Source organism: Ambystoma mexicanum, chromosome 10, assembly GCF_040938575.1.
Source record: "Ambystoma mexicanum isolate Mex_15411 chromosome 10, UKY_AmexF1_1, whole genome shotgun sequence".
In the NCBI taxonomy this organism is placed as follows: Eukaryota; Metazoa; Chordata; class Amphibia; order Caudata; family Ambystomatidae; genus Ambystoma; species Ambystoma mexicanum.
This window is the reverse complement of record NC_090932.1, coordinates 982,174,257-982,201,795: the sequence shown is the minus strand read 5'-3', so window position 1 is coordinate 982,201,795 and position 27,539 is coordinate 982,174,257.

The following is a 27,539-nucleotide window of genomic DNA, read 5'->3' as shown; positions in this document are numbered from 1 at the left end:
AAGCCCTGGCGAGTGCCCCTATGGAGCGTGAAGGGTGATGACACCTGGGAGTTAATTAGGACTCTGGCCACAGGGTTTGTATGCAGTCATTTAATATATGATATCAAACAAGGGCCAATTCCAATTTTATGCAGCACAGTCCACATATATTGCTAAGAGACCATGTCGAAATCCTTCTGAGTGTCAAGGGTGACCGTGACGGCCCTGGCACTGGGATCAATTCTCGACATAACATTGAACAGCCAGCAGATGTTGAGGGCCGTTGATTGACCGGGGACAAAGCCGCTCTGATCCGGATGGACTAAGTGCGTCATTATGGGAAGGAATCTGCCTGCAATTATCTTGGCAAAGATTTTTGTGTTAGTGTTAATTAGAGATAGGGGTCTGTAGGACCCGCATTCCTCCAGGGGCTTGCCCGGCTTGGGGAGCGTGGTTATGAGGGCTTTGCGCATGGACTGGGCAGGGTGGCCAGACTAAGCGACTCATTCCAGACCTCAAGGAGTCTGGGTGCGAGGATGGCGACATTCTCTTGATAAAACACTAAGGTGAGCCCGTCTGGGCCAGGGGCCTTGCCCTTTGGGAAACCCGAGATAGCCTTGTGATCTCGGTAATGGTGATTGGGGTATCCAACTGCTCTCTAGCGGCACGGGAAAGAAGGGTCATGGGGATTTGGTCTAGAAGGAGGTTTGTATCATGCATGCTGTGCTCTTGCTGGTGAGCGTAAAGGGCTGCATAGAATTCGGTGAATGTATCGAGGGTGATTTGGTCAGACCAGTGCTGGACACCTCTCGCATCCCTGATGCAGTCTATGTGGGTTCTACCCCCTCCACGCGGACTAGCCTGGATAGGGTTCTCCCCGGTCTGTCTCCCTCGCCGTACTTCTGCGCGGCCAGGGGACGGGCATAATATTGCACCTCCCTGTGGGCATGAGCTTCGAAGGCCTCCAGTTCTGATCTTATCTGTGCCAGTATGGCTGGGGAAGGTTCAGTGGTGTACTCCCTCTCAAGTTCTTTAAAGGATAGTTCCGGGACTTTTTTTTTATTGTCCCTACGGGTCGGCCATGTGTTTGTAAGCATAAATCGGTAGATCGTAGGAAACTTTCCTATGGACCTTACCCGACTTTTCGCCCATTATCGCACTCGAAATCAGCCTCCATTTTGTGATAATCCTATCATTCCGCCGCATCGACCTGGCTCACCTGCCTTTGCGGCACTAAATCAAATCCCCCGCCCCTGAAACAGACTTTATCAAAACATTCATATTCCCCGCCTCTATCCGTGACGTGACTGAGCTGCGTAGGCAAACGCGCCCAGGCGTCTTCTACGCGACTCCACACAGACCCCGGAAATCAACACAGATTAGCTCACAATACAGCGCACCACAATTCGGAATATGAAACTGTACTTTGAAATCAAACCGCAAGATTGTAAATGTGGTAAAGTACATTTATTTGACATCAAATGTTTAGAGAATATTCAGCGATTTGCATTTTTATTTGCTCATGTTCCAAAAAGTTCGTATTGAGGAACGCGATGGTCCTTTGCTGTACACAGGGTCTTAGAGCATCTCACAATACAGCGCCACAATTCGGAATGTGAAACCGTGGTTTAAAAGCAAACGGCAAGATTGTACATTTGGCAAAGTACGTTTATTGGACATCAAATGTTTAGAGAATATTCAGCGATTTGCATTTTTCTTTGCTCTCGATCCAAATTAGTTCGTCTTGAGGGAAGCGATGTTCGTGTGCAGTACACAGGGTGTTGGTTTACGATAAAAATAAGCTCTTCGGTCGCACTGATAATCGCATGGCTGTTCCAACAACGAGGCACTAGGCCACCACAACGGTAGGTATGTTGCATCTAACCGTTAGTACCGCGTAAGGGCATACTTGTACTTGGCGATCGTCCCATAAAATGGTCAGGGTGGTAACGTTGTTCACGCGGAGAAGCAACTGGCGGCTGTAGAAGCCGTCCGCCGGTGTCCGGTACTCGTGACACAGACAGTAGTGAATGATGTACCTAAAAACATAAAAAATGAAATTAGTCTCACCATCAGATCCTTATTAAAATCATAGCGAGGACAGCGCTACTGGGTGTACACAAGTGTTTAAAGGCGTGGCGAGGCAGGGAGGGGGGGGAGTGGAGTACAAGGTAAGTAGCATAAAATAATAAATAAATAGGGCCAGCTGGTGGCAAGTGCAAGGTAAGTGCAGAACAAGTGCTGGGAAGGGGGGGCTGTAGGATACTGAGACAGTCCCCCAGTGCAGGGGTTGACAGGGAGGCAGTGCAGGTGGAGAGTGGAAGGGCCCAGGACCGAGGTCGCAGACAGTGGACCAGTTGTAGCAGGGGAGAGGGAGAGAGAAAGCAGAAGCAAAGAGGAAGGTTTTGAGGTGCTTCAGTAAAAGCAGATGTTTCTCCTCAAGATAGTGCGCGGTAGAAAACAATATGCCACATAGAACGAACAAGTACAACTGAACCCGTCTTTAAAGCCACTGTATAGTAATGAAATTGCGGTATAAACTCATCAAAAGTTACTTACATTATATTTGCATTTTCCATTGTGTCTCTGTGTAGGGCAGACCCGAAACACCACTCCTTCTTTGCCGACGTTACTTCTTCTAATGAACGTGGCTCATCGTTTCGTTTCTGAAATTTTATTCATTATCTTTTGTTAGTCTTTCAGGATGGTCCCGGCCTGTCAAGGTCAAATCACAATAGAACCTTATACTGGGTCGTGGGCCGTTCCGCCACCCGAGCAAAACATCAAAGCAGCTGACCTTCACTTTGAGCGAGCACACATTTCTAGTTAGCTCCAGTTAGTGTAAGGGCATCTTGTCTGCGTGCCTTTTTTTTTATTGTCCCTATGGGTCGGCCATGTGTTTGTAATACGGAAACATTCTATAATTTTTGTAAAAATGATTTATATTACTGTTTGGTTTAATTGCAATGGGCCTGCAACATGAGGAGACTCGAGAGAACAGACAATCAAATTACAATCATTTAAACCGTGATGTGTATTTCTCAATGAGCTCTGCTTTAGGTGGACATGGAACAGAGGCAATGTTGGGTGGCAATGCAGTTGTCCCCTGCATAGGTTCGTTCACCACTCCATGTATGTGCCTATCGAGGACATCTACGATAAGTCTCTCAATAAACTCATATTGCATATCCTCAAACACTGGTTTGATCACCCATTGTTTACTTCTTTTAGTGAAGGCCTTATTGTAGCGAAGCGTCCCTAAAGTTCCGGTCGTCCTACTTTGTTGACGGCCAACATTATGGTTATGTGCCAAGACCGCTAGAAGAGTCCGATTTATCATGCCTTCCATGCCAAAATGCAATCTTTTGGGCCTGTACTTTAGGCACATATTGTGGAACACCTCCAAATCTCCTGTGTGGCAGAATTCCGTGAGTCCCCTCAAATCTCTTGTTATAGTTTTATCAAATACAATCTTTTCAATGGCCTTGTGAGTGGGTGATGAAGGAATCAACCACTTCTTCTTCCGTGCCTCCTCTGTGGACAAATGGCCATGTTCACATTTGTGGAAATGCTCATTTGTCGACCATCGATGTACGTTGCTACAGTGCAACATTACTGACCGCCATTTTTCCAGTAGAATTTCCAACGACCCTTCACATGTTTTTGAGCTCCACCAAAGATGGTTGCTGATTGACTTGGACCACTGTGAAATACCTTGCATATCTTTTTTTTTTCCTGCAGCCGACAATTTTTTATTGATTGTTTTTGCAAGATGCCATACGTCAAATTGGTGATTTATATTTTTGTACTCTTCTCTCATTGTCTTGGCAATTGAAACGTGTCTGTCCGTGGCTATCAGGTCGATCACCATTCCCCGCGATTGTAGTTCTTGCAATGATGCTACAAAGCCAACTTTCTCCATGGCCACTGAGGATGTACTTTGTGACACCTGCACGACCACCGAACTCACAATTTTCTTACTTTCCATGTCCTGAAAGTGGTAGGTGCAGTACTTGGCTGAAAATCCTGGGCTGTCGCACTGTCCATCACCGGCTAGCCTGAAGCGTTTGCCCGCGAATGTACTTTCCATTGACATTTTTTCCATTCTCCAAGCTTCGCTGATGGCTGGAAATAGATAATCGGTTTGGTATTTGTAGAACTGACTTTTCGCAATGAAATGGATTCCCACAAACTGAAAGAAATACTGTAACTTTTTAAAACTTGAACCACTAAAAAGTGCGGCCGCTGCACAAAGTAGATTGCCTGCTGGCAGTTGGCCCAGCATGGGTTGTGCAGACCATGCGAACGGATGATATTGTGTACAGGTGGCATGTATTTTAAGGTTAGTGCCTCGAATTGCACGAGTCACATTAATCAATGGCTCCCCACATACTTCCCCACCAACCCAATGCCCACATTTCATCATCATAATAATATCCATCAAACAGCTATCGAATACAATGAATTTGGCCTCTTTCCTTATACTGTCACTCTGCATCCCAGCTGGTTCGGCCTGTAACGTTGAGGACATGTCACTCGCATGAAAGGTACAATCTCTGATATCGTCTTCCGCTATGCTGAGTGATATTGATGGTGTTTCATTGTCGTCCACTTCATTCTCTTCCATTGCAACATCTGTTCCTTGTCCGGAGATGGGAGAAAAAAACAATGTCTTCAACTTTCGCGCGCTCTTATTTTTTGCGGGTGTGGATTCTGTGAATTGATCTCCGACTGCATCCAAACTACCAGGAGGACATTCACTATCAATGGCTGGTGGTGGTATAGCTCCGTTGTCAATCACTTCATATTCTTCCCATTGGCACGATGCATCTCCAGTCTCAAGTCCCTGCCAAAAGGTTTGACAAGCAACATCTCTCGTTCGCTTCACTGTCTGTGTAGATCTAGTTCTTACACCCACTCGCAACTAGAGGACAGATTAGAAAAGGGATGTTCAGTTTAAACACAACTTACAGTATTGAACTATTGACAGTGAAAGACAACATAATATAGTGAACAGGACACTAACCTTCTTTTGCTTTCTTTTCTTTGAAACTTTCTTGCCTAGAAATTCAACATCTGGACGCTGTTGCTCCGACTCGTGTGTGCATGTCTCCACTTCCTCTCGCGCTGCAACGACTATATTTTCATGATAAGCACATCCATCACTCACTGAGGCTCCATCGACTCCCTGAAACATAGAACTTTCATTAGTATGTATAATAATATTGAAAACACAAAATGTACTTGGGGACCAATACCCATACGTACATCTCAATAGCAAAACACGAATGAACGCATTGTGTAGAACATTCAAACGACAATAGTTCACGCATTGTTGATCTAGTTAGATTGAACTGTCAAGATCCATACCTCGGGCTCCGCATAGACTTCCATTGATGATATTATTGAAGATGACGCTTCAGCAACTCCCTGAAACACAGTAATTGCATTAGTATGGTTTTCTATTTTGTTTAAAAGAACATAAACTTTCTGCAGGCGTCAACGGCTCATCTAAATAGACCTGCACAAATGATCAGTTGTCTAAAATAAATAATGGATATCTAAATATGATTCGATTTGCTCCATCGTTGGAAGTGTCACCACCCAGAGATCTGCATCAACTACTAGGGGTGATGTTCTTGTTGAAGAAGCTCCGTCAGCTCCCTGAAACATAGTACTTGCGTTAATAAAGAAGGAAGTATAGCGGATGTAATCACGTCATTTGATCTCGCATGATTGATCTGTCAGTATCCATACCTCGAAATGCATAAGAACATCAAGGGACGCTGTAACTGCGGTGCACACTTCTGCAAGCTGTTGCGCCGACCCGTAACTGCATGCTCCCCCTTCTTCTTGGACTAATGCTCCATCGACTCCCTGAAACATAGGACTTTCATTAGTAATGAACACAATATTGAAAAAAGAAGACACATAGGAGGGCGACGACAGAAGGACATACCAATGGCTAAAAACGAAAGAAACATTGTGTGTAACAATCACGCTACAAGAATGCAAGATCTGATGATCTCCATCGATGGAACTGTCCGGAAACGTACCTCGAGCATCTGAGTGACATCTACGGATGTCGTCAATGCGTTGGACTCCTCAGCATCTCCCTGAAAGACAGTACTTGCATTATTTTGGATAACAATAATTATAACTGAAAACAAAGACTAGAGGACGAGTACTGTGGTGTACCATTAGGTAAAATGATTACACAATCAATTAAAACTATTGATTTACATGCCTAAAACAAGTCAGTGTCAGAATAGCTAAGTAAGATTACCCGATAGGCGCTTGAAGTGGCTGATGACTGCAATAACGACACGGATGGAGAATCTTCCGCCTTCATATTGAGTGGATACATAAATGGGGAAATTATTGTTAGCTAATGCTACACACTACCGCAAGGCCGAGAGACAAATACGTAAACTTGACTCACCAGTGGAGGGATGTGGACGAATAGAGTGGGAATAGCGGTTGAGAGCAATTTTCGCCTCGCTCGCAGTGTTTTCTTCTTTATTAGCAATGATGTGGAGTACATGTCTGGGCTAAAGTGCCTGCTGCAGATGCGGTATCGATCACCCCTCTTGTCCGCAAAGACTTCAAGGACTCTACTTTCTAGCTCAGAGGCTGGATATCCGCAATATCGGACCCATTCTCTTATCTGATCTATTGGCTTAGGGAAAACATGCATTATAGTATCTTCAGATTTGTTATGGGTCTTCGAAGGGCAACCGCCAATGGAACAGGCAGGCATTATGGAAAGTTCTGAAAAGTAAAGATCAACAATTCTCTATGAATACCAATGTGTTAAAACATTAAATGACACATAAAAGGTTCAATGCAAGGTCCGTTTTGGTTCTTGGAACTATACACGTTATTCACATGCGGATAAGTATTTCAATAACTTTCAAAAAATAGAAAAAGTAATTTGACTAAACTCAGAACATGTGACTAGTTCCTTGCATGTACTGTCGTGAACGAAAAGAAAACATGGATGCAATTTGATGACTACTAGCAAATAGATATAAATTAAAAAATTGGACGCAAAATGATTATGGTACATGGACTTACCTTGACGAACAAACAGTTAGATGCAGGGATCAGAGTAGTTTCTTGTCGTAGAACAGGGAGCAGTTCACAGGTTGCAAACTGACGAGTTTGCTCAAAGTGGTCACGGAAGTTCACAGAGACGAAGAGCAGATAACCAGCACCTTCACGGGTTGACTAGCAAAGCGCAAAGAAGTTCTCATTAGAAATATGAAGTGGGTTATAAAGAATTCGAAACAGGGGTGTGTTTGTGAATGAATGACGTGTATATGTCGTGGCATTATGCGGTCTGCAGGGGGCCGTCCAGCGAGAGGGGGGATGCTTGGCAGGAGACACGGGGTCTGGAGGTAGACATGGGAACAACAAACCCATGCTCTATAGACCACTTTGAAGTGTACATGGTCTTTGGTACCTCTTGGCCTTTATCGCTCCCTGACAGCTCCACTTGCCAGCAGCGCAAGTACCCCGGTGCGAACTGCCTTTGATAGGGCGGGGGGTGGATCGGGGCGGTGGTCGTGCAGACAAGACACAGGAAGACTCGTGAATGGAGACACACTTATGTGGATTGCAGGGGGCCGTCCAGCGTGAGGGGGGATGCTTGGCAGGAGACACGGGGTCTGGAGGTAGACATGGGAACAACAACCCATGCTCTATAGACCACTTTGAAGTGTACATGGTCTTTGGCACCTCTTGGCCTTTATCGCTCCCTGACAGCTCCACTTGCCAGCACAAGTACCCCGGTGCGAACTGCCTTTGATAGGGCGGGGGGGTGGATCGGGGCGGTGGTCGTGCAGACAAGACCCGTTTGCCGCAGGGCCTCACCAAGGAGAGGCCATCTAACTGAATGTAAGAGGATGGCTGCAGGATCTACTACATGGAAGGCAGGGGGGTGAGTTTATAAATACCTCACCCTCCCAGGAGAATATATGGGGGTCATCTCTGTACCCGGTGCCCAAAAAGAGGATTTATTATGATCAACCATATTTATTATTTACCTATAACCATGTTTTGTATCAATAAAATCCAACAGCTTTTTATTGCCAACGCTTGATGCCAACCCACAAAATAATATATGTATGACTGCTGCATATATGGGTTCAACGGTTATGTGGATTGAAGGTGTGCGGCCAGCGTGAGGGAGGATGCTGGCCGGAGACATGTGGTGTGACAAGACAAGGCACTGGAAGGCTATTCAACGGAGACACACTAGATTCATTTAAAAAATCAAAACAACCATTGCTAAAATATATGTTGGGCTTTATTTTAGATTTTAGTTAAACATAAATAATAAACATTACACATTGTAAAGTTGAGGTTGCAGCACATCGAGGGAAAATCCGCGGTATTGTCCACTGTCACTGGGGAAATGTTGTCTAATGGCAAGTACCGCACAGGCAGGTATTACTCTCCGAACGCGGTGTCCGAGCCTCCCGTGAAGCCACCAAGTGAAGCAACGATAGGCCACCAGCCTGTACCACCTGTGAAAAAAAAAGATGCACACTGCATTAAACTGACCAAACTTTCTTATCAATGTCGATTCAGGTAACACATGTCATTTTTCTTAGAAAAAAATTATGTCTAGAAAATGCACTATATGGAACCAATTTACATGCGTTCGAATGATATGTAAATGTAATTTTATATGTGGGAGACGACCATGAAATAGTGGTGGCATCACTGACATCACAAACAGAGTATACTTACTCGTTACTCGGATTACGCGGACGAACAGTGCCACGAAGTTCGTGCATAAGCACCATCATCATCCTCAACACTGTCCGTGAGAGGCAGGCTTCCCTGAACTCTGGCAGCTCGGTGATGCATTGCGGACTTAGCTCGCCTTCCTGCAGACTTTGCTCGCTTTCCGAAATGTAGGCCAAGCACCCGGAATTTTCACGGCAGCAGCAGTTCTCCTCCTCAGTTGGCATTAGCTCGCACCGATTGCACGTGCACCAGGTGGAGACGCCGTCCATGCGACATGGTCCAGGCTCTTCATCCGTTGACTGGTCCTCCCAACTGCCGTCCGAATCCCCATCGTTTTCGCGTGCTTGCCTTTCCAGTAGTTCCTCCTCGGTGTACTCGGGCTCGTACATATACGGCATTATTGTGGCCATTGTGCGGTAAAGATAGTAAAATAATTTACAGAGATGGTACAGGTGTTCACACGGGCTACAAGCGGCGAAGGTAGCTGACCAGAGCACTGAAACGAGTCACAGAATACTCAAAGTAACACAGAGAGAGGAATGGAATCGAAAATCTGCTGCTGTATGTTGTGAAACGGTCTGTTTATACTTATTGGGGAAAGAGGCGTCCTGCCATTTCCATGGCAACACGTCAATAGCTGAGGCGCAGCGATTGTTGACACGAGACATGCTTGAAATGGGCAGTACGCGTCTGCTGATGTCAGGCTCAGGGGCGGGGGATTTGATTTAGTGCCGCAAAGGCAGGTGAGCCAGGTCGATGCGGCGGAATGATAGGATTATCACAAAATGGAGGCTGATTTCGAGTGCGATAATGGGCGAAAAGTCGGGTAAGGTCCATAGGAAAGTTTCCTACGATCTACCGATTTATGCTTACAAACACATGGCCGACCCGTAGGGACAATAAAAAAAAAGTCCCGGAACTATCCTTTAAGCTTTGTTTCAGAGTGATGTAGGCTATTTTTAATGTCTTTAAGGACCCCAGCCTCACTGGAGAAACACATTCCTCTAATGATGACCTTGAATGCCTCCCACCGGGTCCCATCAGATGTACAGTGTCTTTTGTTGCAGTCAAAAAAAGTGTTCATGTCAGTTAGGATGTTAGCTTTGAAGACAATATCCCTCAGTGCCTCAGACTTGAAGCGCCAAGCAGAGTGGGAAGGTATGTCACGTCCCATTTTGATCCGCAGCGTCACAGGGGAATGGTCTGAGAGTGTGCGCGGTAGTATCTGTGTGTCTATGGCCCCGCCTACCATCCCACTCGATATGAGGAAAAGGTCTATTCTCGACAAGCTATCGTGCACTGATGAGGAAAAGGTAAAGTCTCTCGTGTGTGGGTGGAGAGCTCTCCATACATCACTGAGACCCAGTGTGGCCACGTGTGTGTATAAGCAAATGGCTGCACATGACATTGCCCTGCGGGCCGTGCCAGATCTGTCCAGCTCGTTGTCAAGGATCAGGTTCATGTCCCCCACATATGATTGGGACTCCAATGTATCTCGTGAGTATGGTGGTCAGCTCGTCAAAACAAACAGGGGCATCAAAGTTCGGGGCGTATGTGTTCACGAGGAGGCATTCCGTTTTAGCTATTAGACAGTGAAGGATTACTTGTCTGCCCTCCGGGTCTATATGGCTTGTCCGCAGTGAGAATTGGACTGATTTGTGGACCAGGGTGAGCACCCCCTAGACTGGGTTGAATATTTAGTGTAATACCTATTAGAGCCCCAGGCCGGAGCCAGACATGCTGCTAAGTGGCCCAGGGCGTGTGTTTCTTGGAGGAGGAGTATATTAATTCCGTGCCTCTGGGCGTAAGCGGTTATCCTGCGGGCTTTAGTAAAATTACTTAAACCCCGGACGTTCCATGTCATCAGATTAACGGACATGGTGCCTTGTTACGGAACATCCCTGCAGTGATATTTGTTGCCATTTAGTACCATGTGCGCAGCCACAGTAAAGTTGCACCACATTGTAACCATAGCCCCCGCTCTCATGCCGTTTTCATTAAACCGTCCCTGGCTTTGCCACCCCCTCCTTCACTGCCCTCCCCCAACCAGCAGTGCAGTATCCCCCTCCCAGAACACAGGTGCCGGAGTGCCGTGCCCAACTTGGCAACCCCAGCCCACTTGCCCAACAGGGGCAGAACTGAGAACAAACCATCAAAACAGGCATTGCAATTGCAGCGGGGGTCGCCACTGCCGTGTACCCAATTTAGCAGATAGTCCGGTGCACAAGGCACCGCTAGTCCATCAGCGTCAATTCTGTGAGCAGTGTAATAAAACAAGCAATATGGTGGATGGTAGCTGACAAGAAGAAATAAGGATGCCTTTAGTGTGGCATGTCAGATTGCTGAGAGTCTTTAGGAGGGGGGTCCAAGGCCGAGGGGCACAGTCCATCCATACGGAGGCGACAGCGAAGGACAAAGTGTAGCCCGCCAGAGGCGAAGGCCAATAGAAACTATTGTCTGTTCCATGCAGATGGTGTGACATGTTGTAGAGTTGGAGGAAGGAGGAACTCCTGCCAGTGGCTGTAGATATGCCCAGGAGGTCTGCCCCCTAAATTGGGATTATAAGCCAATTCAGTCATTGTCCATTGGGTCGTCTGCAGGAGCTCTCAGTGGGATCTGTGATTCAATAAATTTCACTGCTTCTTCCGGAACCCTGAAGAAGAATAGTTTGTTATGGTGGGTGAATTTCAAGCGTGCCGGGAATAGCATTGCATGTTCGATTTTCCTTTCTCTGAGCATTTTCTTCACACCATTGAATTGTCTGTGCTCCACCTGAACCCCCATGGAGAAGTCCGGGAAAATTCTGATGATTTGCGAATCCATCCTCAGTTCACCCTTCTCACGTGAAAGGCATAGTATGTGGTCCCTGTCTCTGTAGCTAAGAATCTTAGCTATTATTTGCCTGGGGGAGTCGCCTGGTTTGGGGCAAGGGGTAGCGCACAATGTGCCCGCTCGACTGTGAACAATGGGGAGAGCGGAGGGTCACCGAGGAGGTCTTTGAGGAGGGACTCCACCTCCTGTTCCATCCGACCCCTGAGTGCAGGTCATCACACTTGGCCTTGACATTCTTCATGTCGTGCACCAGTTCCATAACCGTGTTCTGGAGGGCGAACATGCCATCCTCATTTACCCCAACTCTAGTTTCAGCATCATATATTCTAGTGCCATGCTGGTCCAGCTTCATCCTAAGTGAGGCCACGTTCGCATTTATATCATCTAGCTTTTCATGGAATGAGGTGAAGTTCTTTGTAATGGACTCCATCATTGCTGTGAGATCAGGCTTGAGGGCTCTGAAGGGGCTTCTATGTCGTTGTGATTCGAGGAGGTGGCCCTCTGCTCTGTTCTGGATGTAGGCTTAGTGAACTTATCCATAGCCCCAGCCTTGGTGGCTCCACGAGACCTATTCGACATCCTGCGGGTGGCTGAAGATATGTGTAGATGAAGGCAGGTGCCACTTATATTGTCTGGGGAGCGGGTCCTCTGGGCACGGGATCAATGGTGTGTTCTCAAGCTCTGATGCAACTGTCAGTAAATATCACTCAATGGGGCCGAGGGGGGGCACCAGCCGGGTTGGACACGGGGCTGGGGGCAGGGAGTACCACTCAAGCACCCCAGGCCGGTAAGGGGCAGCAGGAAGTCTGCCCGCCCCAAGGCACAGCAAGGGAAGGATAAGAGGGTGAGATGCACACAGAGGAATGACAGAGTCGGCTTCAGACGAGGGGAAGTAGCATGGGGGGCCAAGCGGGGCTGATCGATGTAGGCCCACTAAGTCGGAACATGCAGAGCAAGTATCAGGTTGTAAGGCCTGTAGTAGAGCCCACCCCGGGCGGCCAGTGTCACAATGTGGATGTCCAGTGGTGTACGTCCGCAGGTTAGGACAGAGCTAGCCCACGAGCTAGGGCGGACTCCCACTCAAAGTCAATGGCTATTGCCTGCAAGGCAGGCTGCTGTGAGGAGCAGGAAGCCGGGGGAAGCAGCAGCCACAAGCACCAGCACTGATGAAAGCGGTTGGCAGTTTATGTGAGGCATGTGCGCGGCCCGCTGTGAGGCCCAGACCACTTTGCCGAGACGATCGGAGTGCCGGGCTCGGCCGGCCAGCCACCCAGCAGAGAGCAGTGGTGCTAGCCCCCCGAGGGTATTGTGTCAGTCAGGGGGAGAAGCAGGGGACCACAAAGGTTGGCAAAAGGGAGCATGCAGCTCTGATCAGGCGGCCCCCCCCAGCCTCTCACCTGTTGTCACGTATGCCGGGTCTGGATGGTGCGCAGGAAGGAGCCACACTATGCGCCACAGGGACCCACCTAACGGGACAGTCTCCAAGTCCCCTCCCAGCGCGGGAACATGCAGGGGCCGCAGGCCGCACACAGCCGGTCTCCCCCGGAGGCAGGCCTGTGCCACTCAGTGTAGGTGGGCCATAGTTGAGAGGCCCCCCGGCCAGGGGAGGGGGTCCAGCCCGTGATGATCGGCTCCAACCGGGGTGCCAGGTGCAGCCCACCTCAGCAGGTGAGGTCCGGGCCCCGCAGCCCCAAGCAGGCACACAGGCAGGGGCAGGCAGACAGTCCGCTGCACGGACCGCAGCAAGTCGTGTCACGTGTGGCGAGCGGCCGACACCACCAGGCAGCCACACAGCGTTCACATGCAACGCGGTCAAGGGCAGGCCCCTCCTCGGCCCACACAGGCCAGCCAACAAGTCGCCGCAGTAGGGGTATGGGTGTCCATTTTCCACCAGAAATGGACGAAAATGTAGCTTGGGATCCCTGCTACACACGGCGCGGGTTACCGCTGCAGGATGATGCGTACAGCCACCGATGGAATCAGATTAGCATTGTATGGGCACGGAGCACCACAGCTAAGCAGCCATTTTGCAGGCTGCTCAACAGCACCCCCCACTGTTGTTTTTATTTTTGATGTTTTTTTTTTCTAATGCCAACATTTATTTTCAGAAGAATTGTCAATTCGTACAGACATGTCAATCTCCATTTCATAGCCATACGAGATGCATAAAAACCCAGAACAGATACAGACCATTATAGAACATGACGTTAAGTCCCAGGCCTTCCCAAACAACAATTCAATAACAATCTATTTACAATTCATTAACACTTAATTTCATTAATAATTGATTAACAATTCATTTAGGTAACCAACCAAACCTTTCTAACCGTCACCTCCCATGACAATCCCTCTACTTATTAGAAGAGAAGGAGGAAAACAGAAGGATAGGAAAGTAAAAGAATAAGCACATCAGAGAATAAAAGAATACAAGAGAGAATGAAGAGGAATAAAGGATAAATAATAAAGAATACATGGATACCTATGATATAGACCTGTGACAAACACACATCACAGTCCTCCTCTGTGTCATGGATGTGTCAGAAGCCCCAATTTGTAGCCTCCAAGTAGTCTTCGAGAAGGGCACAAGTCTCCCTCTCCTGCTCCTTACCCCGCTCCTTCAGTAGCAGAAAGGATTCCATCCTGTCGTTGTACGCCACCAAGTTCCAACAACCCCTTTTGGATGGAGAGTTCAAGGATTTCCAGTTGGTTGTAATATGCTTGAGAGCGATGGCAGTACGTATGTCCAGTAGCCGCCCTTGTGCCACCTCCCCCAGAAACCCCCATAAACCCTGGGTGCACACTACTACAAAATATAGAAGCAAGGGCAGAGGCCGCTGTACCCCACAAATCTCCAGCATCTGCAGACACATCAGCTCCCAAAACTTGGCTGTGTATCCACATTCAAACATCATATGCTTAACATGCCCTCTGCCTCTTTACATGACAACATGTCTGATCCAGCACCCTCCCCTGCCCTCCTCCCAGTTTTGATGAGGTGAACTGTGCTCTATTGTAGTTCATAAACAGGGTCTGAGTGAGTGAGGCCGATCAAGACACCTGCCTCATTTTCAACCATATGTCACTCCAACTGCCCCCCGGAAATTCCCTTCCAGAAGCCCACGCCCAAGCCCCCTCGACCCCCACATTAGCTTGCCCTCCCTCCTGATTCGACATCGACCTGTATACATAGGCAGCTGTTGGACATATCCAGCCCCCCTCCCCTCTCACCTAGCACCCATCCCCCTCCTACCAAGGCCCCTGCAGCCACCAATTGCCTGCATCACAAAAACTCTCCTGCCTTCAATCTGTACCAGTCCCTTACTGCTTGAAATGATACAATAACCTCCTCTGCCCATATCTGGTTTGTGTTCATCAGCCCCGCTCCATGCCACTCAGGCCAATACACTACCACAAGCGCCTTGGCCCCTCAACTCCTCTCTCAATCAATCCCCTTCAAACAATGTCCTTAACGCCGCCTTGGTAGCCCAAATATTTCAAGTCGAAAAATCTCTCTAGCCCCCTAAGGCCCCATAAGGCACAGCCAGGGCTGACTACAACTCAAGCCATTAAGGTGTAAGCAGAACCACTCCCATGCCTGTTGTATAATAAACACACTGAGGTATTCTGAAAGTGGGGAAACTTACCCCTCCTTGCGCCGGGTGCAAGGCCAGCTATTGCAGCAAGATTCTGGGTCTCGCCTTCCCCCAGAGAATATTGGACAGCATTTTATTGAGGGTCCTAAAGGAGTCAGGCAGCCACCCTCCTGGCAATATCGTGGGGGCATAAATGACCGCCGGGGCTACAGACATCTTGATTATTTCCATCCTACCCCTCCAAGACAATCGGAGGGGGGATCATTTTGAGAGAAGGACCTCTACCTTGGATAACACCTTCTCTGTGTTCACTTTTACTGTGCTCCCTGTCTCCCCCCAGAATTCTATACCCAAATACTTGACCACACCTGGAATCCATACAAACCCCATCTCAGCACAATAAGACTGGATGCATATAGAGTTCAAGGGCATAATTTCAGTTTTCTCCACATTAAGTTTGTAACCTCAGACTGTTGCTCAATTTCCTACAGGACCCTGGTTAAGAACTTCTGTGGATTCTGCATCAAGGCCAGGATATTGTCAGTGTACGCTGCCACTTTAAACTCCACCGACCCTGGTCCCATCCCCTCGGAAATCCTCTCGCCCTCTAATATGCTGTAACATGGGCTCCATTGAGAGCATGAATAAGAGCGGCAACATTGGGAAATCCTGCGTTGTCCCTCGCTTAACATCTGACCATCAATATATACTGCTGATCTAAGGTGTTGATACAAGGAGCCCACCATCACAATATAATGGAGGTCCAACCCATGCCACCTCAGGGTTCATCCACAGACTTGGTCAAGTCCAGTATAGGATACAGCAAGCAAGTATTCGCTCCCGACAGCCTCTCCTTCAAGGACCCTGAGTCATCTTTATAGATCAGCATCGACAAGAGTGGTTCAAGTTTTAGGGTCAGCATCTTGCCAAATAGCTCCGCCTCCGTATGGATCAAGGAAATTGGTCTGTAATTCTTTACTATCGTAGGATCTCTCCTCAGCTTCTGTATCACATGTATCATTGCCTCGTAAAATGTCACTTGCTGATTCTCCCCGTTTATATACCCTCAAAAGAATTCCATCAGTTTAGGGGTGAGCAGCCCCACAAAAGTATGGAAAAAGTCAATTGGCTGTCAATCGAGACCAGGAGTTTCACCTTTTTTCAATTTGGAAGGCTTGCACTTTTGTGTGCATAACTCCTTATAAAAGGATGCAAACTCCCAGGAAATCCCCTCGTCGTCCATAACACTCCCATTTTCCCCCACGACTGCAACCACCTGATTGTTCTGCTGCCTTGCCTTCAGATAGCTTGCCAACAGCTTCCCCACCTTATTCGCCTTCCCGTAAAATGTAGAGTTGTATTTGAGCAACACCCCTGCCACCTTATTGGGTCACTGCTCATTGTTTTCAATGTTATCAAGCATCAAAGCTAGCAGTCTGTCCTGGGTTGGTGAACTGATGTATTACAACTCTTTGCTTTTTATTTCCCGGAGTGCCTTACAGGCTTCAGGAGTCGCCACTTTATTTCATCGTGCAACACACCCAATTATATGCCCCTGCATTGTAGCCTTGTAAGTGTCCCATAATAACCCTGCTAATAAGCTGTCAGCTGCATTTCAACAGACAACCTCTTCCTTAAAGGCCTCTACAGACTGGACAAAATACAGGCATGGCAGGAGATCCACATTCAACTTCCATCTAACCCTCCAACTCGCACTCTGCCACAACCGGGGGATGGTCTGACATAAGGATTATGGAAATGTCTGCGCCTAGTGTCTGCTCCATGAGACCTTTGCTCATGAAGATATAATCAATCTTGAAGTGCGACCCATGGGGGCGGGAGAAAAAGGTTAATTCACCGGCCTCAGGGTTACACATACTCCACACATCTACCAATTCATTGTCTGCCACCAACCTCTAAAACTCCCTGTTCTTCTTGGTCTGACCCATCAGGGAATGGGATTACCTAAACAATACCAGATACAGAGGCATGTTACAGCCTCCTCCAACGATGAGTGATGATTCCCTTTGCACCCGCTGCAGTCTCAGGTTGAAGCTGTCACAAAACCCCAAAATTTGCTGGTTTGGCCTGTATACACTCGCCAGGATTAGCGGGGTTCCAGCTATGGGACCTTCCACGATCAACCCCATTGCCTCAACATCTGCCTGTGGTACTTCCACCTGAAACTGACAGTTTTTATGTATCAATATCGCAACCCCCTTTACACCCCACAGCCTCTGATGCCACCACCTGCTAGACCCACTGCTTCTTGAACATATTACACCCTTACCTCAAGAGGTGCATTTCCTGTATGAGGGCAACTTGAGCCCTTAACCTCTGTATATATGTCAACACTTTCTGTCTCTTAATCGTAGAAAGCAGGCCGTTTATATTCCACAAGAGGAACTTCACCATACTGCCTTTTACACAATGTATGCTACCGGCCCGTTGCGACACACCCTACCAGTTTGAGTGAATAGCCTCTCCAGTAGGCCAGTAGGGGTCCTCCCTCCTCCACCTACCTCCTATAGGACCCCCCCCCTGCGTATACTCATCCTCCATCTCACCACCAGTGTATCTCCCTGGTATCCAAACAAAGGAAAAAAGAAAACGAAGAAATACCAGCTTAACAATAACAAGAACCAGCGTTGATGCAGCCCACACCTCCCAAGGACTCACTCTTCCCATTACTCTCATCCCCATGTGGCCTCCGTCCAAGGGACCCCGGGGATACACTGAGCCAAGAAAACAGTCCCTCCCTGATCACACCACAACCATCAGGCCCCGGCAGGGAAAACTTAATAGGGGGAAAGCCTTTCCCCCTGCACCAGCTATACAGACTCCAATAATGTGCCCACTCAAACCACCCCACTCCTGTTTGCATCACATTTATTTCACCTCACCACAAAGAAAAGCAATTTCATGAAGCCTACAAGGGCTGCTGCTTAGACTTCAGTGGAGATTGTGACTTCTCCCTTTCCTGACCTCCCCCTCCAACATCCCTGAGGGCTGCGTCTGGGAACCCTGACCTTGTAGTGTAGGGCGGTTCCTTCTGAAATTTAAACTGGGAGAGGTGTGCCGCCGCTCCTGATGTCTTCTCCCGTTCAAACAGCTTACTTCACCCTGAATCTCCAAAGGTGGTTAAAAAGATATGTTGAGAAAGGCAGGTAGCCACTGGACCATCCACCACATCCCCCCTCCCATGCCTTCCGGGATGCTGAACACCCTTATATTTTTCCTGCAGTTGCAGTCATCCAGCTGATTGGCACTCGCCTCCAGCTCACTGTCTCTCCCCTGCAGGTGTTCCAAGCCTTCCATCCGATCCTCCATCTTGGAGATCCAGTCTTACGTCTCTTGCAGGTGCCCCATGAACTGACCCATCTCCATCCTCAGGTACTTCATTTCCCCTTGCATCTCGAAGATTCTCTTGTCCACTGCTCCCATCATCGACCTGATGTTAACCAGTTTCATCAGAATCAGTGCCAGCTCCCCCTGCTGCAAGGCTCCACTCTGGGTATGTAGCATTTCCTGCACAGCTGCCTCAGTGCTCAGGGTTGTCCAACTGTTCGTATGAGGGTGTTTCTTCAAGGCCATACTCCTTCTGCCACTATCATTGGGCAAGGGACAAATACAACAGAAAAAGAGGGGGCCATGAGGTAAGAGAGCCCTGCCTGTACTCTGGTGAGATGACCACTATTTAGGATGGTACTCTACTCCTTATTCCACATGCAAAACCAATCAGTGTCTCACTTCAGTAATGTTTATAAGTGAAAAACAACTCAAATATTTGGTGATAATAAAAGCTCAGGAACATATTCTCTTCATCTGAACAGATGTAAAAGCCGTCCGGCACACTTCAGATAAAATGAACTTACAATGGGTGTATTCCTTCCCTCCATCTGTTATTTAGAACTAGTCTTAATGCCCAGTATGCTGTTGCTTCAGAACATATATGCATTGTCCTGGTGTCCTGTTGATGTGTCTAATATCTCCAGTGGTTGTTTGCTTCCCTGTTGAGTGGTCTGTAGCAAGGTATGGTGTTAGGTATAATGATGTTTGTCTTGTCTTGAGTGTGTTCTGTTTTTTGTTGTGCTTATCGGTGTGTGCTCCCTTGCTGTGTTGGTATTTGATGGTGTGGTGGCCTGGAGTGGTTCCACTTCGTTTAACCTGTCTTCATGTTGCATCTTGCGTTGTCCTGTTCTGTGGCATGACATATTCTGTTTTCTTAAAGTTTTCTTGTTTTTTTAAAGTATTTACATTGTGTTGTGTGTGAGTTTTTGTCGGGGTTCTGGTTTAAGGTTTTTTTTAATTTATTTTTTGCATTTCCCTTGGTGGTTTCTGTTGCAGAGTTGGTTGGGTGAAAGTCCTAATGGGACAGGGATGGGGATGGTTCCTGAATACACACTATGGTGCACTCTCTGAGTTGGAGAAACAACAGTCAGATAAATGCCCAGGGGTGGGATAAAACAGTCTAGGGATGAGGGCCTGGACTTGAGGCAAAAGAGGGGTATGGGGGTGTAAAGACTGTAGGGGGGTCTCTATACTTCTGCTCTCTATATGGTAGAGGAGAGGCACAGAGGACCCCAGCCAAGATTCTCTATTATTGGTAACGTAGTCGAGCAATCAAGGCCTCGTTTCTCAGGAGGTGATGCAGTCTGGTTCTTAAGTACAGTGTAGTCCCCAAGCCCCCACAAAGGAATGTCCACACAGTGTATTAGTTAAAACACAGTCTTTATGTAATTAAGTTCAAGGTTATGTACACAATCACAATGACACACTTTGTGCTTAGTGAATCTAAAATGGCAAATACATGTAGTTCTAAGTGGTACCACAATTATTATTATATTCCTTTAAAGTGCATCAAATGTACTCTGGTTAAATGTCACACAAATCAATTAATAAAGGCAACCAACAATAGACAAAGGAGGAAAGCAGTTGGTTTTAACAATTGGCAGAATACTGGCCCCTACCACTAGACACAGTTCTGTGTGGAGATCCCCCCATCTGGGCATCCTGCAAAGTAAAGACATCACAAGCCCAGTCCATATATTGTTCTAGACGTTTTCTTTCCTCCTACGATAGTTCTACAACCCCAATGTTCCTGGAATCACAGAGTTCGTCGTCGGGTTGTTGACGGATCCTTCTTGAGCGGCTCCCTTTAAGGCAGGAGCCACGGATCGTCGAGATCCCAAGAGGAAAAGGGTTGAACGACGACGGGGAGGTGGCCGTTTCATTTCTAGCGGTGCTCGTCGACAACGGAGTGCTGGCGTCCTGCAAGGAAGAGGTATGCGGGGCACCGCAGTGCGATAGTCCAGGACCACAAATAGATGGTGAAGAACTGTGGTCCAGCAAGGGCGTTGAGTCGTCCGGCATCTCTATGGTCATCAGGTGGCGAGAAACCCACCGGCAGATGATCCTTAGCGCGTCGGCAGCCTCAACCTTCTCTGGTGGGATAAAGAGGTCAATGGTACAGGCAAGAGCGTCCTTGGATCAAATGTTACTTAGGCAAAGCACAGCGGCTCCGGTCGGTGACTGTGGTCGGCGACGGTGATGGACAACAGTGTCCGGGCGCTTCTCCTTGTGATTCCGTGGCAGTCCCCGTCTCCAGACGACAGCCTGTCGTAGGTCTGTCTACCAGGGAGCTTTGGAAAAGACCAGCTGGTGCACAATGGTAGCTTGGGAAGAGGGTGCCTAACCAGGTCCTCTATCGGTCAGTCCTTGGAGACACAGCAGCTTTCAGATCGACGAAGTAGAGCAGCAGCAAGACTTCTCTTCCAGCAGGGTGTCAAGGGTGTCAAGGTTAAGCTTCAGTTTCAACTCCAGTTCCTCTTCAGCTTCTGAACATGAATTCTAGCAGATAGAGCCCCCCAGACAAACTAGTTGATCTACCATTCATTCTGCTGGGTCACACTCAGGCAACCAATCGGTCAGAAGGGCATTCATGCAGGCAGGCAGCCAATCTGGTGCACAGTGCATTCAGCAATGCAAACACTGAAAAGAGCACGGAAACTCTAGCCTCTGGACCAGAGTATTATAATAGCATCAAAAAACAGAAAAGATATGTCCAGAGAAAAGTATATTTAGAAAAAATGTATCAAAATGTATTTAAAGTGATACAAAAATTGAAGACTAGTGAATATATCACACAAAATTACTATACACTGATCATTTTAACATAGCAAAACAGCAGCAACAATATGCCAAAGATCAGCTAAAACATCATCACTCATACTCAACATACATGGTGCCTTCATTCACACACAACTCATCATACCATGGCATACATCCAAAGTACCAAAAGACACACAAAACATGCTAAGAACCAATGGGGAAAAGGAATTCATTCATTTCATAACTAGTCCCCATAATGACACACATTATTGCCCAAAAACATACACGAGGGGCACAGGGTTGTACCCCCACTCATTGGTGCCATAAGGGTATCCCATGGGTCTGCACACCAAACCAAAAACAGGAAGAGCTGTACTGCCAGGAGTCCCACATGGACTCCTAGGCGAAAAACAATACAGAACACAAATGAAAGAGGACTACAGGACAAGGACAGGGGGGCCGTGTCCTTCCAATGCATTTCCAGCATCACAGTCGCCCCCCCCCCCCCCCCCGCAGACTGAGGTTAGGGTGCATAATCACCCATGAGATAGACACCCTCATCCAGATGCTCAACATATCTTCTGGAAAGGCCATCTGCATTATCGTGACTCTTCCCTGGTCTATGTTCTATGGTGAAGTCTAGCCCTTCCAGGCTAATGGACCACCTGAGCAGTTTCGGGTTCTCACCCTTCATCTGCATAAGCCACTTCAGGGGCTTATGATCTCTTTGGACCTTGAAGGTAGACCCTGTAAGGTAGGGCCTAAAAAGCCTAAGGCTCCTAACTATACTGAAACATTCCTTTTCAAAAGTAGCCCACCTAAGTTCTCTATCCTTGAGTTGTCTACTGACGAATATGATCAGATTTTCCCTCCCTTTGTCATCTAACTGGGACAAGACAGCTCCATTTCGATGTCGCAGGCATCTGTTGGGACGATAAAGGGTTGGCTGTAGTCAGGCGTACACAACACAGGTGCCCTACACAGACTTTCTTTCAAGCCATCAAAGGCCCTCTGACAGTCTTCAGTCCAATTAACCTTCCTAGATTGTTTGGGTGACGTCAGAGCTCTCAGGGGTGCAGCTATGGTTCCATAGTCCGCCATGAAATTGCAATAGTACCAAGTGAGACCCAAAAAGGCTCTCACCTGAGTTTGAGTAGTGGGAGTCTCCCAGTCATGTACATCATGTACTTTACTGGGGAGAGGTTGGATTTGGCCCCCTCCTACTTCATGACCAAGATACGTGACTTTCCCCTGAGCTATCTGGCACTTTGTGGCCTTGATAGTGAGGTTAGTCCTTTTCAAGGCCTGCAACACCTTATCCAGATGTGTCAAATGCTCTTCCCAGGTGGAACTGTAGACGGCAATGTCGTCTAAGTAGGCCACACAACAGGCCTCCAGCCCACTGAGTGCATGATTGCACAATCTCTGTAAGGTGGCAGGGGCATTCTTCAACCCAAAAGGCATGACCCTAAACTGGTAGAGTCCCTCGGGTGTTGAGAACGCTGTCTTTTCCTTGGCATGGTCCGTCAGAGCTATTTGCCAATAGCCTGAGGCAAGGTCAAAGGTGCTCACAAATTTGGCATCACCTATGGTGTCCACAAGCTCATCAGCCCTGGGCAATGGGTGTGCATCAGTTTTTGTGACGGCATTGACTCCTCGGTAGTCCACACAGAACTTCCAATCCTTGGTGCCTGAGAACTTGCCTTGGGGACAAGGACCACTGTACTGGACCAGGGACTGGTTGAGGGTTCAATAACACCCAGATCCAACATCTTGGCAACCTCAGCCTGGATGTGGTTCTTAATCTTAACTGTATCTGACATACGGTAGCACCTGCTTTTGACAGGCACACTGTCACCAGTGTCAATTTCATGCCTACACCACGGTGTAAGGCCGGGTGTCAGTGAAAACAGAGAGGCATACTGCCGGAGCAAAGCCCTGCAAGCCCTCTGCTGCTCTGTTGTCAGATCTGGAGAGAGATGAACTCTCTCCACCAAGCCATCCTGAGGGTTGCTATGCAGCAAATCAGGAAGTGGCTCACTCTCATCCTCTAATTGTACAGAAGCTAACAAGAGACATGAGACTTCTGCTTACCTGTGGAAAGGCTTGAGCCTGTTAACATGGAATGCCCGAGGGGCTACCCATGGGACTCCCATGTCAACCAGATAATTGACTTTGCCCATCTTGGGGATGATCCTGAAGGGTCCAGTCCACTTGTATGCCAAAGCTCTAGGCTTGGTAGACTCCATCACAAGGCTTTCCTGTCCCGGAGTCCAATCCACTTGCGAGGCTTAAAGGTCATGCCAGTACTTGTTCAACTTCTGGCTGGCCCTGAGATTTGCTTTTGCCTGACCCATCATCTGTGTCATCCTCCATCTGAGGCCTAACACATAGTCCCCCACTTGCTTGGCGAGACTTGGAGGGGTGGCCTCCAAACCTTCTCTGATAAAGGCAAGGGGCCACCTCACAGGGTGTCCAAAGAGTCAAAGGGGCTGAAACCAACACCCTCTTGCGGTATCTCAGTAAGCAAACAGCAGGCATGGCAGGAGGAGATACCATTTCCTCCTTAGGGGCTCTTCCAAAGCACCTAGCATGCCCTTGAGAGTTTTATTAAATCTCTCAATCAGACCATTGGTCTGGGGATCGTAAGAGGTAGAGAACTTGTAGGTTACTCTGCACTCTTTCCACATGGTTTTCATTTAACTAGACATGAAGTTGGAGCCTCTGTCAGAGACGACGTCCTTAGGGAATCCAACGCTGTTGAAAATGCCCAGGAGAGCAGTGGCAACCATCTTGGCAGTAACAGTCCGAAGGGGTATAGCATCAGGGTACCTGGTAGCATGATCAACCAAGACCAGGATGAACTGATGTCCACCTGAAGTGGGATGGTCAAGGGCACCGACAATGTCAATGCCCACCCTCTTGAACGGTGTGCCAACCATTGGCAATGGCTGCAGTGGGGCAATGACACTGCCTCCGGTCTTGCCAGACATCTGACAAGTTGGGTAGGTCCTTCAGTGGGACTCTACTTCTACTCCCATCCATGGCCAGTAGAAATGGGCAGAGAGCCTCTGCTTAGTCTTCTTGGTACCAAGATGACCAGTTAAAGGCACCTTATGTGCCAACTGCAGCTGGAAGGGCCTGTAAACCTGGGGCACCACCAACCTCTTGAGGGCACCAGGTTCAGGCTTAGTGGGCTCATTAACAAGGAGCTCACCCTCCCAAATGATCCGGAATGTCCTGGGCACTTCTCCTTGTGCCTGGGACAGGACCTGTTTCCTCAGACCCTCGAGAGAGTGGCACTCTCTCTGTCCCTTACAAAAGTCAGCCCGGGAGGGTCCCCCTTCAGCCAACAGGCATTGAAGGTCAGGGTGGTGCTGCGGGTTGAGAACCTCTCCCACAGGAGAGTCTTCTGTCTTTTCTCCCTCAGGAGTTGAGTTTGGGCTTTCCACTGGACCCAGCCCGTCCAGAGCATGGATCCCAATGGATGCTGTAGGAACAGTGGGAAGAGAAGGATCCCCCTTCACAGAGGTGGCCTTCTTGTTCTTCCATCTTCTTGCCTTAGGCCTCCCCTTTGGCTCGCGTACCTGACTCACAGCCGGACCCTGTGTCACCTGTGACCTAGTGAATGCAGCAGCAGTCAGGGGGAGACCATCCGAGATCAACCCCAACTCTACTAGATCATTTCCTAACAGAATGTTAGTAGGGACATTGTCCTGAACCAGGACAGGAAGCGTTGCTGTCTTGTCTCCATTCATGAGTGTGACTAAGGCTACAGGCGATAATTTGGGAGGCCCACCAGCTAACCTGGTGGTTCTCAGAGGAGAACCTACATAGTCCTCTGGCTTGAACAGGGTCCTGTCCACCACTGTCATGCTTGCCCCAGTGTCTCTCAATCCAGTAGTAGGCTGGCCATTCAAGAGGACACTTCTCAAAAACCTACGGGTGTTCTGTGGGATAGTTGCCAGTACTTCTGCGTTCTGGTCCCATGCCCCAAGGGACACTAAGGAAATCTCTACAGGAGCACCAAAGGTGATCGCTAAGAGGAGGGGAGGACAGTGGCCTCTACCTCAGACAATGGGTAAGGGTAGCTCAGGCTGACAGCCTGCACTCCAAGTGCCTTTCCTTTACACTTGGAGTCACCCTTCTTGTGATCCAGAGCCCCACATTCCCAACAAGTGCCAGGAATGCGGGGTATGGTACTGGAACCACTGGGAGCCTGCTTTGCAGCAGGTGGACCACTACTTTTATTCCCACCCACAGGTGACTTATCCCCACTAGATTTGGGTCTTAGGAGAGGAAGGTTTTGGTTTACCCGACTGTGATTGCTTTTGGGCTTCCTCAGCTTTCTGAGAGTTCCCCTTTTCTTTGTCCTTGTCCTTCCCACTGGAGTCCTTAGGGGACACCCTGTGGGAGACCCACTTGTCAGCTAGCCTAGCCAGCTTAAAGGGATGCAAAATGTTCTGGTCAGCAACATACTGACACAGCTCTGGTGAACAGGCTTCAGAAAAATGCTCAAAAAACAAAAGGTGGGACGATTCAACAAAAGTTTTCACCTTGTAAGCATCAAACCACCCAATCATGTTCATGTGCGCAGAACTCACCCAGTCAACCCAAGACACATTCTCTCTCTTCTTAAAATCCCTGCAACTTTTAAGGTATTGGATAGGTGTCTTGCCAAACTTGGCAATTAAAGCAGACTTCATGCACCCATACTGACCCCTTTCTTCCACACTCATTTTCAGAATACAGTCATATCCAGTCTGAGGCACTCTGCTTAACAAACACTTGCCCAATCTCTTTTATCAACATCATGAATTGCACAAGCCATTTCAAACGCTTCAATCTATTGGAGGATATCAGAACCATCCACAAACACCAACCAAATCTTTCATAAACTTGGTGGCTTGGGACCTGACACTCTCAACGGGTTTAGCTGAAGTCTCCACTCTAGCTTTCTCTAGCTGGATTCTCTGGTGCTCGGTGTCCCTATCTTTGAGTATCACTTGCTGTGCCAACTCCTCTTTCTTCAACTCAGCTTCTGTTTCCAACTTTTTGTATTGAAGGCTAACTTTTCCTGTTGTAGTTCCAATTTTAAAAGTTCAATCTTCAGGGCTTTCCCCTGAAGAGCAATGCTGGTGTTTGGAACAGAGGCAGCAGGAATGGTGGCATTCCCAGAATCAGATTCAGCAACAACCGCAGGGGCAGAGTCCTCATTGGTTGCATCCCCCCTTCAAGAGTTTCACCATCAGTCTGGTAGTCCACCAGGGCAGCTATCAGCTCAGCCCTAGACTTATCCACAAAGTCTAACTCCCTTACTTCACAAGCACTCTGGAGAGCCTCTAAGCTCATTCTAGTCAATTTACAATTTGCAATAGACTCCATTGCTTGTAATGCAGTTATCTTGTACACAACTAAACCTCAATTTAACAAAGTGCATACATTTTGTAAGTGGCACGGTTATATACTGATTCTTTAAACCACAAGCATCCCACGGCTGCCACCAGTGTAAAGACTGGCTGGGTCCACTGTGCCACTTCTCTACCATATAGAGAGCAGAAGTACAGACACCACCCTCCAGTCTTTACAGGGGGCTCTTAAGAAATGGGGACACTGTGTTGGGGAGGGGCAGCTAGAATTGTAGGAATTAGAAATCAAAGGAAACACCCAGGACTGGGATACAGCTGCAGTGGAGAGGTACTCAGAGAACTCAACTGCTGAACCAAAGTACACAGATTCGGGGGACCTGGTAAGTGGGAAAAACACTTAAATTTGAGATACAACTGCTAATATGAAACACACAGATTTGAGAAACTTGGGAAGTGGAAATAATGCCTACATTTGAGATACAACTAATAATATTAAATACACACATTTGAGAGGCCTGGAAAGTGGAAACAAACTGAAAGACCTGGCAGTTAGGAAAGCACACCTACAATTTTGATACAACTACTAACATAAAACACACAGATTTAAGAGGCTAAGGAAGTGGAAAAAACGGCAAAATATGAAATACAACTGCTAATATAAAACACAATGATTTGAGAGACCAGGGAAGTGGGAAAAGATGCCTAAATGTGCAACACAGCAGTAAATGCAGAACCACAACTCTTTGGGCACATGGGTGTTTGCAAAATTGGTTTCTAGCTGACTTACCTGGGTGTGCTAGCTTTTATAGGGGAACAAGAGTGGTAGGGATCAGATGGAGTGCAGTAATAACTGCCCTCCTTTCCTGGATCATGGCTAACTTATCAGTAGCTGTTGGTT